The 12,129-nt window shown below is 39.1% G+C and overlaps 1 pseudogene; it reads left to right on the top strand.

Annotated features, from left to right (window-relative positions):
• Positions 1-8,590: 8,590 nt before the first annotated feature.
• On the top strand, positions 8,591-9,050 carry LOC122751089 (annotated as a pseudogene).
• The last annotated feature ends 3,079 nt before the right edge of the window (positions 9,051-12,129 follow it).

The raw sequence follows: 12,129 nt of genomic DNA, 5'->3' as shown, positions 1-12,129 counted from the left end.
TTTTTTTAAGTGGTGGGAAGAGAGGACCAAGAAGGGGAGATATCTGTGGCACTCAAAAGATTGATTAGTAGTAATTATTTCTCATACCCCCAAGCTCGCAAAGTGTTCTCCTTAATGTCTCCTTCTTTCTTACCAACACCCCCCCACCCATATCCATTCAGGTGCAAAAAAGGGCTCTTGATTTTGACCAGCCCGAATCAAAGATATCCATTTTGTGTTTCTTTTGTTTCCTACACTGTCCCACCCCATCTCTAGGCCTTCATCAACTACACCTTGGACTATACCCATTGTCTAGTGAGTGGTGTAACTGCCACAATTCTCTCCCTATTCCTTGACTTCCTGTGAGTCAAGGTCACCTTAATTAAAGGCAGATCCCTCTTTCTTCAGGCTTCTTTTTTTCTGGCCTCCTATCCAGCAATCCTATATTATTCCCATTCTGCCTATGTCTAGAAATCCAAAGCTCTCATCAGTTTATACAATGTAAGAACTGTCAGCAGATAAAAGCCTTCTCTTTGATTCCTGTGCCTTTAAAAAATGTAATAAGCTGTACTTCTCAAGCTCTCTTTACATTGTCAACTTCTTTGGAATTCTAAAAATTCCAATTAGTTTTGTCCAAATCAACCTGGCCTGTTCAGTTAAGGGAAAGGAAATGAAAGTTGGAGGTTTAATAAGTCACTTTGAGAAAGTGAAAATTACCTTTGAAATCTTATGGCCTGGGGCAGCTAGGTGGTATAGTGGATAAAGCATGGACCCTCGATTCAGGAGGACTTGAGTTCAAATCCAGCCTCAGACACTTGACATGTACCAGCTGTGTGACCCTGGACAAGTCACTTAACTCTGTTGCTTGCATCACAAAGCAAAAGTTTTCCTTGATCTCCACAGTAACCACCTGAAGTGGGCCCATTTCTCCACTGGAGAGTGTTGGGAGAGGAAGTGTGGTGGTTGGATCGTCAAGTATTTTGTGTCTTTGCTTGCAGAAAGATATTTTCTTCAACTTTTTTCCCATAACCCTTTCTGCAATTGCAGGTAGGTGTTGATTTCACTAACTGACCCTTGTTACCCGAGATTTCTCAAACTGTGGGTATTTGTGGAACCCAATCCAAGATCTGTGCCCTCTAAACCCTGCTTTATTCTTGATTTCCCTTTCACTGTTGAGGATGCCACCATCCTCCCAGATCCCTATGTCTTTCAAAAGTGTGAGAGAAATAGTATCTGGGTAACTTAATCATTTTATTAATATGGCCAGCAGGTTACTACTAAAATGATGTCTTTGGCAGTCTCTTGAGACCAAAGGAGCCCTCCTTGTGGTTGGTTCTCCATTCATATACCCTTCCACTTTCATGCAGCAATCCCATCTAATTGGTTGACATCATTCATGTCTAATTGGTTGAAGTGTTTTCAGCTGTATTATTTTGAAATAAGATCCAGGGGTATGGGAGGGATAAGTGACTGAAGTAAAGATGTTATCAGGGAAAAATGTAGAAATCTGCACCCAAGATGATTGTGGCACAGGGTTTCCCACCTAGAATTGCTACATGGCAGGCCAAATTTCAGCAGTAAACTCTTACCTAGACCAAAAAGACAAAGAAAAGGAAGGAAGGGAAGGGAAGGGAAGGGGGAGGGGAGGGGAGGGAAGGGGAGGGGGGAGGGGAGGAGAGGAGAGGAGAGGAGAGGAGAGTAAAAAAACAGTCTCTACCAAAGGCTCCTTTGTTACCTTGGCCTGGGCTTTGGTTTGACCTACATGACATTTGGTGAAATCTCTCCAGAAGACCTTTTTTTTAGTGGACGAAAGAGAGGACCAAGAAGGGGATATGTCTGTGGTACTCAAAAGATTGATTAGTAGTAATTATTTCTTATACCCCCAAGCTCACAAACTGTCCTGCTCAACATCTCCTTCTGTCTTACCAATACCGCCCCCCCGCCCATATCCACTCAGGTGCGAACAAGGGCTCTTTATTTAGACTACCCAAAATCAATGATATCCATTTTGTGTTTCTTTTGTTTCCTACATTGTCCCACCCCATCTGTAGGCATTCATCAACTACACCTTGGACTATACCCATTGGCTAGTGAGTGGTGCAGCTGCCACAATTCTCTCCCTACTCCTTGACTTCCTGTGAGTCAAGGTCACCTTAATTAAAGGCAAATCCCTCTTTCTTCAGGCTTCTTTCTTTCTGGCTTCCTTTCCATCAATCCTATCTTATTCCCATTTTGTCTATGTCTAGAAATCCAAAGCTCTCCTCATTTTATGTACTCATTTTTTTTGGCTTTGTTTTTGTGCAGCAATGAGGGTTAAATGATTTGCCCAGGGTCACACAGCTAGTAAGTGTAAAGTGTCTGAGGCCAGATTTGAATTCAGGTGCTCCTGAATCCAGGACAGGTGCTTTATCCTCTATGCTATTTAGCTGCCCCCTCATCATTTTGTAAGAACTGTCAGCAGGTACAAGTCTTTTCTTTAATTTTTGTGCTTTTAAAAAAAATGTAATAAGCTGTACTTCTCAAGCTCTCTTTACATTGCCAACTTCTTTAGTTTTGTCCAAATCAAGCTGGCCTGTTCAGTTAAGGGAAAGGAAATGAAAGTTGGAGGTTTAATAAGTCACTTTGTTTGAGAAAATGAAAATTACTTTGGAAATCTTATGGCCTAAGGAAGCTAGGTGGTGTAGTGGATAAAGCATTGGCCCTGGATACAGGAGGACCTGAGTTCAAATCCAGCCTCTGACACTTGACGCTTACTAGCTGTGTGACCCTGGGCAAGTCACATAACCCATATTGCCCTGCAGAAAAAAAAAAAAAGGAAAAGAAATCATATGGCCTGATTGTCCCACAGTCAATGGACCTTGCCAAGGTGATAACAAAAAATTATGAAACAAGTCCTTTCCCCAATACTATTCTTATATATTTATAATTTTAAAAATAGGAGTTTCATTTCTGCTTTTTATTTAAAGGAAGCCTGTCACGATAACTGGTATTTGAAACTATGGAAGATTGCTTTTTACATATCAGTGAGTTTATTAAAATTATTTTCATCATTTTAGATTTTATGATACATGTAGTCATTCCCATTTTCTAGTGAAACAGAGTCTAACCAATGTCAGCCTAATCTAAAAAAGGTTCTCCAAATGTCACACATGAAGAAACCCCCGTGAACAGAAATACTTCATCATAGAGCAGCTTGCTCTATGATCATAGAGATATAGATTTAAATATATGACCGACCACAGTCAGAGATTTCAATATTAAGATATGAATTTTCATGACTGTTTAAGAATAATTCATGTACTGGTACATCCATGGGCCATCCTTTGTCCATACCACAAGAGCCCATCCCAGCTGCTGAAGCCAAAGGTGCTATTTCACAAACTTCATCCATTCATCCATGCCAGTGACCAGTGACTAAAACAAAATTGTCAGTGCCTCTCTTTCAGAGTCATCAGAGCCCAGTGGTAAGACAAAAGTCATGAATGGCAATGGCCCAGGATGAAGTTGGTGACCTTAGCCTTTTTTCAATTTAGATCTTTCCTAGAGCTCAGGTTGTCTGAGGCACCACCCATTCTGTGACTAAGGGCTAGGTAAGAATTAAGACAAAAAGATGGCCTCATTTGCTATCACAAAACTATCCATCTGGGAGGGAAAGACCATAGGAGTTTTTGGCCAGAAGAGAAAAAAATGCTATTTCCTCTCATTCTAAGATACCACAACCATTTTTAGGGAGAGGGATTGATGTCATTTGGCCACATCTGAATCATCATGTTGCAGATGTATGGAAGCAGAATAATGTTTCTGCAACATTAGATTTCACAAAAACGTAGGTTTGGACAGCATGGAAACAAGGGGAATGAATAACCCCAAGGCTGTACCCTGCCTAGAGGAAAAGAAAGCAAAAAATCAAGGGAGCCTTCACTAATATAAAGATCTCTCAGGTGAAGACATGCATTTTAGCAATACAATTTGAGGGCCTTACACCCAAACTGCAAAGACAAATATCACGTGGTCAGGGAGATTAAGGGAACCATTCAGTATTAAAGTTGCATTCACACATGGTAGAAGCAAGGGTTCATCATGCATTTCCTGACTCAGAGGGGCAACCTTTTTCTTCTCCTTGGGTGACTGAGTTTATCACATAACATTTCTGAGCTTCTGTTTTCTCATGAGTACAATGGGGCTGTCAGTCTGGATGGCCATTTTCTTTGTGATATCGTCTTGCCTTTTCCTATGCTATATCAAACAACTCTTTACAAAAACATTCAAAGTTTTTATGACACAGTAGAAACAACCCTTTTCCTTGGTTCTCATGTTTAGCATACATCAGTGCTCTCTGCCTTCTTACTTTCATTGGAATTAGATTTTTCCATAATCACACAGTCATTGAATGTGAGAAAGGTAAAGAATGACTGTAGAGGGAAGTTAAATATATTACTTGGGTTTAAGAATTTAAAATATCTAGTGAACATAGACTGACTCTTCCACAGTGAACTGGATCCTTTTGTGAGGGCCCTTCAAGTTAAAACCTTCCCTGTGAGCAAGGCATTGGGCTAGATGATGTATCAAAAGAAAATAATGCCAATCCTAGCTCTACATCCACCCTTCCAGCAGAAATCCATAGGTGTTTCTATGTCCTCAAGAAGAAGAACCCAAGTATTGTATTGTAGTTGTGAAGAGAAAATATACTGAGTCTTGTGATAAAAGGACTTTGAGAGTAAAGAACTTTAGTTGTTAATGAAAACTTCTTTCTGTGAGGTCAGAGGCAATTTAGAATGGGTTCAGATCTTAAGAAGAAGGTATCGTTGTGTCCCCTGTACAAACCCTTAGGCATGTTAGACAATTGAAGAAATGAGGCTTAGAAGAAAATTTAGCTGTTCTAGACCAGAGTTCAACTGACTAAAGGAATAAAATAAAATACAACACTATGTCAAGAAAAAATTCTTTTACCTTGACTTGAAAAAGATGAATACACATGTATAAAAGAATCCTTTGGTTTGGAGGGGCAGTAATGTTCTGTTTGAGTTTGGTTCTTGGGTCTATAGCATAAATTTCTCAGGAGACATCAAACCACATAGAGTGATGCTGGGGGGCCTGTCATTCAGGCAATCAGAACTAAATACACTTATATCTAAGGAAGGGCCCTCTGAAAGCACTGGGGGGTATTCAACATTCTGCCCTTTGAATCTCACTCCTTCAAGGAAGAAGTGATTTAGTTGAAGCAAAGGGTTGGCACTCTTTCCTTTTCTCAGGCCTTTCATATTTTCTGTGAGAGGGGGCCAAATCTTGTAGTGAGTAGTGTGTGGGTGGAGAAAAAGGGGTGGTTCCTATAAGGATAATGGCTGAGTGATTATCTATTATTTCTGAGTGTATTGTGGCTGGTTCTAAGTTATTTAGATAACAGTCTCACAAATAAGTTTTGAACCATCTTCAGCACTGGGTGCTTGCAGGCCTTGGAATAAGAGGGGAAGCAGGTTATAAATGAAGGGCCCTGTGGGGTAGGTCCAATGTAAAGGCTGTTGAGCAGATGAAGAGGGTTTTTGTCTTTTGTTTATTTTAGTATTTTTAGGAAAAAACTGGAGCCATAGGTTTATTGGCATATCTTCTTTATCATTATTTTCTCAAGGATATCCTTTTAAGAAAATCAGGAGTGCCAAGGTGTACCCACAAGGTAAGAAATTGCTTTTTTCGCCTTTAATTACCTTCACTAAGCTCCCATTACATCTCTCTCTAAGAATTCTATGATATTTTCCTTCAGTCATTAATGATCCTTAAAAGGTTCTGTGGTCCTCAGGCTAGGAAGATGCAGAGGAAAAAACAGTGATCCAGGAGACAAATTCCAGTTCTCTCTACATCTTCCATTTCTTAACTATGTAGGCTTGGGAAAGTTAGTTAAGCATTCTAAATCTCAGTATCCTAGTTTTGGGTCTCCCAGTCATGCCATATTTAGTGCTTGAACCTATCTCTTAAGTTCTTAGCCTTTGCCTTAGTTTTCCTCATCTTCAAATGACTTAAAATTCCCTACTTCATGGAGTTTTTGAGAAAGCATGTTTCTTTTTCATAAATAGTATTTTTCCAATTACGAGTAAGGATAGTTTTCAACTTTTATTTTTGTAAGATTTTGAGTTCCAAATTATTCTGCTACCCTCCCTTGCTTCCCTATTCCCAAAGCCAGCAAGCAATTTGATATAAGTTTATACAATCATGTTAAGCCTATTTCCAGCTTAATCATGTTGTGAGAGAAGAATCAGAACAAAAGGGAAAAACACAAAGAAGAAATACAAACAACAAAAAGTAATGACAAAAGGGAAAATAGTATGCAGACTCCATAGTTCTTTTTCTGATTTTCATGATTTTCCATAATGAATCTTTTGGGAATTGTCTTGGATCATTGTATTGCTAAGAAGAGCTAAGTCTATCACAAATGATTGTCATGCAGTCTTGTTGATACTGTGTACAATGTTCTTTTAGCTCTGCCCATTTCACTCAGTATCAATTCATATAAGCCTTTTTTTGGTGTTTCTGAAATCTAGCTGCTCTTCACTTCTTACAGCACAAAGGTATTCCATTGCATTCATATAGCACAGCATGTTTAGCCATTCCCCAAGGAAAACATGTTTTTGAAAATCCTAAATTGTTCTACTTAGAAAGCTAATGATGGCTTGTTTCCACATCTGTGAATTAAACACACTGACTCCCAGTTTCCCCACATGAGTTCTGGTGGATCTAATTTGTACTTCCACAGGTCTCTTTTTTTTGTTTGTTTGTTTTTTTGTTTTGTTTTGGTTTTTTTAGTGAGGCAATTGGGGTTAAGTGACTTGCCCAGGGTCACACAGCCAGTAAGTGTTAAGTGTCTGAGGCCGGATTTGAACTCAGGTACTCCTGACTCCAGGGCCGGTGCTCTATCCACTGCGCCACCTAGCTGCCCCTTCCACAGGTCTCTTAATCATTCTCTAGAGGTGCTTCAATTGTCTTCGACTGAAAAAATACTAATTATATTATTTAAACTGCTAAACTCCGTTATTGGTGTGTTTTTTTCCTTTTTTTTCCTTTTTCTTTCTTTCTTTCTTTTTTTTTTTTGTGGGACAATGAGGATTAAGTGACTTGCCCAGTAAGTGTCAAGTGTCTGAGGCTGGAGTTGAACTCAGGTCCTCCTGAATCCAGGGCTGGTGCTCTATCCACTGCACCACCTAGCTGCCTCCAAGCTTAACTCTTTTACAAAGATGATAACCAATTTTCTCCTTTGTGAAATGGGGTTAATAGTATATGTCTTGCTTACAATAGGGCACCTTTATATCTTCTAAAAAGATGAGAAAACCCTTTGTAAATGGTGGACTGGGAAAGAGAAGTGAAGTATCATTGTTCTTCAATATCTTTCCCACTGGTCCCAAATCTGCAGCTGCCTTTCCCATCCACACTCCAGAGGGGTAGCAATTTCCTGGACTAACTCTCACTGTTGTTGTTTTTTTTTTCTTTTCACTAGAAATCGTAGAAAAGGTGGGGCCAACAACAAAAGAAAGAAGGTTCCATAACAGAATTTCTCTTGCCGGGGAACAGGAAAAGGTCCCAGAAGTTCCCAAAAAAGAAATCAGACCCAGGCTGTCCTTGTGGAAAGCTTACAGTCTCTCAGCATTACTTTAAACTCCATGAGATCTGAGGTACTTCTTCCTTTCTTCTTTCTAGAAACAAAAATATTTCATAATTGTCTCCTGTGGGGGAAAAAAAAAGAGTGAGAAAATTCATAGGAAACAGAGCAGAGAATATTATCTTCATGGCTGTCTACTGTGTTGGGGGGAATATGGTGAGCATCTCACAGCACAGATCAGATAACTGTTAGGAAAAAAACCACAGCACCAGTTTATTTGTCCCAAGAGCAAGCAGACATGTACATGAGGAGACTCCTTGCAAAGAAGGAGCTCAAATACTCCTTTTTTTGTGAGGGTATAGAAACTTTCTCTGCTCACTGGTTATAGAGATTAGTTTAGAGGCCTCTACTGGTAAATCAATCAGATCCAGATTGATTAACTTTCCCTTTACCTAGCTACTTAGTAAGGGCATTGTCAGTTCTATTAGCTAGGTACAAATCAGTTTGATGGTTCATCTTAAAAGCAAACACCCTAACAAGAACATATGAAATACAAATCTGTTTAGTAGTTCAAACTTGAGAGCAAACAATATGACAAGAGCATATGAAACTAAAAAGGGCTGTCAAGGATAAGGCCACCCAGATGTTTTTTTAAGAATGGTTCCAGCAGACAAAGGTATTCATTAGAGAGCCATAAAATCTATCAATTATCCTAGGGAAAGAAGTCGGTAGATAGGAGCTCATCTGTTAGCTATAAACATTTCAGACATTTTGGGAGAAGCAAATGATATGTAACAATCCCATAACTGGGGTTTGCCTGACACTCATGCATTGTCTGGGTTCAAGTGGAAGGCATTTGGATTTATTAATCCAAGGTTTTGGATAATAAGACAGCTTCATCAGATCCAAGTGGTTTATATATTCATCATGACCCTTCTTTCCTTCCTTCCTTCCTTCCTTCCTTCCTTCCTTCCTTCCTTCCTTCCTTCCTTCCTTCCTTCTCCTCTTTCCCTCCTTCCTTCTTGCCTGTCCTTCCACAGGGATCAGGAGGTTGAGGTACTGTTAGTGACCAGCAGGTACCAGATCAATGCATTGTTCCTGGTGGAGGAATGGAGACTGAGGAAGAGCCAGTTGGAGCTGCAGCAAGAGAGGTGTCTGAAGAAGCTGGTGTTCAGAGGAAAATTAGGCAGACTTCTGAGGATTTTGGAGCAGAATCAAGACTGCAAGCATCACGCTTGTGTTCATGTTGGAATTCGAAGACTGGCAGCATTCTCTTGATATAGGAAAGAAGAGAGAATGGTTCAAGGTTGAAGATGCCCTTAAAGGTTTTCAGAGTTATAAACCTGGACATGCTGAATATTTGGAAAAACTGAGGTTGGGCTGCTCACCAACCAATGGAAATTCCATGGTTCCAACCCTTCTAGACCACAATTCTTCACATGTAACTTCTGCACAGCCTTCAGGATTACCATCTCCTTTAAGATAAACATGCACATACACATTTTCACAGGGAGAAGACTTCTGTGTTGGATAGACACATTGAAATGGTCTGAATTGGCACACACCCTGTATTCGGGCAGTTTTCATATTGTTCAGATACTTAGAAATATTTCCTGTTTTTAACAGTATAAAAAATATTTCAGTAAACCAAAGACATGTATTTTTTTAAGATGCCTTAACTATGTGCTCTCTTCCTTTCCCCAAATACATTTTTGTTTTTCTTTTTCAGACTGCTTCACATGCTGTTTTTCACACCAACATACCTGGTGTGGTTGTCTGGAGTTTTTAATTTTTTTAAAGTAACTCAAATGGAGAGATGACTATGTACTTTCCTAAGGTATAGACCCATTGAAAGAAGCATCTTTAGTGATTTTGAGTTTTTAGAGCTCATTTCAAAAGATTAAAATGTTTATAGGGCCACTTTGTTTCAGATACATTATAACCAAAATGGATTCCTGGTGTTTTAGAAAGAAAAGATGTATATTAAACATGATTTCTTTACTATTGGCATGTATATATATGTATATATATATATATATGTATGTATGTGTATGTGTGTGGTATCATTGCCCATAAGATTTATACATATGTGTGTGTTCCAATGCTGAGTATGGATGGTATTTCAACATGAGAGGCCTCTATTGTAATACATGCACCCTGGAAATATACAAAATAGGCTCATAAAAATAGCATTAAGATTCATCTTCCACCCCTATTTGATTTATCATCCTTTTCTATACAACGCCCTCAGAAATGCATAGTTTATTGGGTTTTCAAAATTTTTTCCATTAAACTACTTTATATAATTAGTCATGTTTGGGACAAAATTGCCTCAGTTTACCCAAAAAATTTGAGGAGACCACCAAGGCAAGCAGAGGCAGATTTATTACATTCTCATGAGAATGGAAAATCCCATGCAAGGGATGAGGAGTGTGCTAATGGGCTCATGAGTTGGATTTTTATGGGAGTTTTGAGGGGGGCTGCCCTTGTGCACATGGTGAGCTTACAATCTACCATCTAATCCTGTCTCACACAAGATGCATATTCAGCTTGTAATCAGGGTATGGTTGCATGCTCAGCTATGTCTGAGAGCTGGGGGAAAGGGGAGGGGGGAAAGGCAAAACCAAGGGAGGGGGAAAGGGTGAAACCACTCTACCTTTGTAAGGAAAGGCAAGGGGTAAGAGGGGGGAGACGATACCAGGAACTGGTACTAGAGCTGGGGATTAGGAATGTAAAAAGGGGGAGGTAGTGTCAGGGTGCAGTATGTGCTAGCAGGAGAAAGCTTCTCCTGCCTGGTCATTGAACAAGGGGGGAATAAGAGGTGTGTTGTAGCAATGGCATGGTTAACAACAACAAGGACTAAGGGCTTGGAATGTAGGCAGGCAGGGATAGTATAATGGTACCAGGGTCAGCAAAGCAAAATACACGATTTCTCTTATTAGCAATGGGATGAAACATGAACAGAATGATCTAACACTAATAGGGACTGGGTACTTTCCAGACTCCATCCTCAGAATCTGAACTGACTCAAGTCCACCTATCCCACATAGTCATTTTCATCATTAATCCACTGCTATAAAGAGAACACTCGATTAAGCTCAAATACTTTCTCATTCTGTTTCTGCCATTGATGAGAGTAAGGTTTAATCTTTGCCCATCCCCACCCTCTTCTCTTCCATTATGATAGTTCTTTCATGCCTCTTTCTGTGTGTGTGTGTGGGGGGGGGACAATTTACCCTATTCAATTTCCTCCTTCCTCCTCCTTCCATGCAATGATCCCACATTTTAATCCCACATCTCTTCAAAATCTAAAGGTTTTATAATTAAACCTCAATTTAATACTCTTTTTTTCCTCTGGGATCCTCTTTGTTATCTTTCCTGGCAATAGCCAACAATTTAAGATATTCAGGTATATCATAGGAAGCTTACTTTGGTTTTTAGATCCTTTAATATTTTCTCTACATCCCTCCAATTTCACTCCTAATGAAAACTTAAGAGTGGGACACTTTCCCATCTCTTCATTTGGAAGAATAACCACATTATGATTGGGGTTTTTAAGTTCCTTTCACTCTTAAAACTTTGAAGACACCTAAAACCAAGAATCCCATCTAAAATACAAATACCTCTTTCCTAATCATCTTAGAACTGAGGTTTAATTATAAAACCTTTAGAATTTGAAGAGATGTGGGATTAAAATGTGTGATTATTGCATGGAAGAAGGAGGGAGGAAATTGAATAGAGTAAATTGTCCCACATACACAATACAAAAAAAAGACACAAAAGAACTATCATAATGGAGGGGAAGAGGGTGGGGATGGGCAAAGATTAAGCCTTACTCTCATCAAAGTTGGACGAAAGAGGGAATAACAAACACCCTCAGTTGGATATAGAAATCTATTTTACCCTACAAGGAAGTTTAAAAAGGTATATAGATAATAGAAGAGGGAAGGAGGACTGATAAAAGGGGGGGGGCACGGATTTGGGGGAAGGTGGTGATCATTAGTTTTTGAAGAGGGAAAGGCTATGGGATAAAAGTTTGGGGGGGAGAGGTTAAAATAGCATGGATAGAAATAAACAGTCATAACTATAAATGTGAATGGGATGAACTCACCCATTAAACTACAGCAGATAGCAGAATGGATTAAATAAACAAGTAGGTCAAAGAAGAAATCATAGAAACAATTTCATTAAAGAAAGTGCCAACGTTGAGACAACATATCAGAATTTATGGGATGCAAAGTACTTAGGGGAAAATTTATATCCATAAATGCTTACATCAATAAAATGGAGAAAAGGCAAATCAATGAATTGGGCATGAAACTAAAAAACCTAGAAAATGAACAAATTAAAAATCCCCAACTAAACACCTAATTGTTAATCCTGAAAGCCAAAGGGACAGATTAAATAAAATTGAGAGTATGAGACCATTGAAGTAACAAAACAAGCTGATTTTATGAAAAAAAACTATTGGTTAATTTGATCAAAATGGAAAGAAGAAAACCAAATTGCCAGCATCACAATTGAAAGGGGGTGAACTCACCAATGAGGAGTAATTAAGACAATTA

The sequence above is a fragment of the Dromiciops gliroides genome, chromosome 3, assembly GCF_019393635.1.
Source record: "Dromiciops gliroides isolate mDroGli1 chromosome 3, mDroGli1.pri, whole genome shotgun sequence".
NCBI classification, from domain to species: Eukaryota; Metazoa; Chordata; class Mammalia; order Microbiotheria; family Microbiotheriidae; genus Dromiciops; species Dromiciops gliroides.
The sequence above is the reverse complement of the archived record's forward strand: the minus strand, read 5'-3'. Positions and strand labels throughout refer to the sequence as shown.